We start from the raw sequence: 1,120 nt of genomic DNA, 5'->3' as shown, positions 1-1,120 counted from the left end.
CCGGGGGGCCGGGGGGGGGCTCTGCAGCTTACCTGGCTGCTTCTTGCTCTGACTGAGGGCTGCTGGGAGCAGGGGGTGGGGCTTGTTGCATGTGCCCGCCCCCTGGGCTCTTTACTGCCGGAGCTCCGCTCCTGTGTGCTCCTGCAGGGAATGACCCCTGATTATACCCATTAAAGTCCCTCCCCTCCCCAAGGCTCCACCCCCCCAAGGCTCCACCCCCAAAATCTCCAGGTATTTCCCAACCTGGAGCTGGCAGTGTCAACCCCGAGGGCCTTTGCCCAGACTGTTTCACCGTCTTTCAGAGCTTGGGCCCTCTAGGAGGAGCTGCAGTCCGACAGGCCGATGCCCTCGGCATGTGGCCTGAGCGACAGAGGGAAGGCTCCCCTCTGCAACATTTGCCCCCCTCCCCCAGGGCTATAATGTGCCCACTCCATCAATGGAAGGGCACCTCTAGGATTTACCATTCTCCTGCTCGATTGCGAGAGGGATGTTGGAATTGTTGGGCTGCGGCACCACCTAGTGGACATTCTTGTGAAATGATTCTCAACTATTGAAAGGAGGAGGAGGAGGAGGAGATTGAATTTATACCCCACCCTTCACTACCAAAAGTCTTCACCTGCTGGAGGAGGAGGAGGAAGAGGAAGAAGAGGAAGAAGAGGAAGAAGAAGAGGAAGAAGAAGAAGAAAAGGAAGAAGAGGAAGAAGAGGAAGAAGAGGAAGAAGAAGAGGAAGAAGAAGAGGAAGAAGAAGAAAAAGAAGAAGAGGAAGAAGAGGAAGAAGAGGAAGAAGAAGAACTCTGTTTGCTTCAATAGAAAAGAGCAAGAGTCCAGCAGCACCTCAAAGACTAACCAGATATGTGGCAGGGGAGGAGCTTTCCGTGAGTCACCGCTCACTTCTTCAGATACAGCAAGAACAGAAGTCCATCGGTCCTGTATATTGGAAAGTGGAGTGATATAAGGACAGATGGACTCACATTCTAGCTTTATCTGAATAAGTGAGCGGTGACTAATGAGAGCTCCTCCCCTGCTACAAATTTTGCTAGTCTTTGAGGTGCTCCTGAACTTTTGCTCTTTTCAACTGCTGCAGACAGACTAATACGGCAACCAATCTTGATCCATCTG

The sequence above is a fragment of the Gekko japonicus genome, unplaced genomic scaffold, assembly GCF_001447785.1.
Source record: "Gekko japonicus isolate JY-2015 unplaced genomic scaffold, Gekko_japonicus_V1.1 scaffold1891, whole genome shotgun sequence".
Classification (NCBI taxonomy): Eukaryota; Metazoa; Chordata; class Lepidosauria; order Squamata; family Gekkonidae; genus Gekko; species Gekko japonicus.
This window is presented reverse-complemented; position numbering follows the sequence as displayed.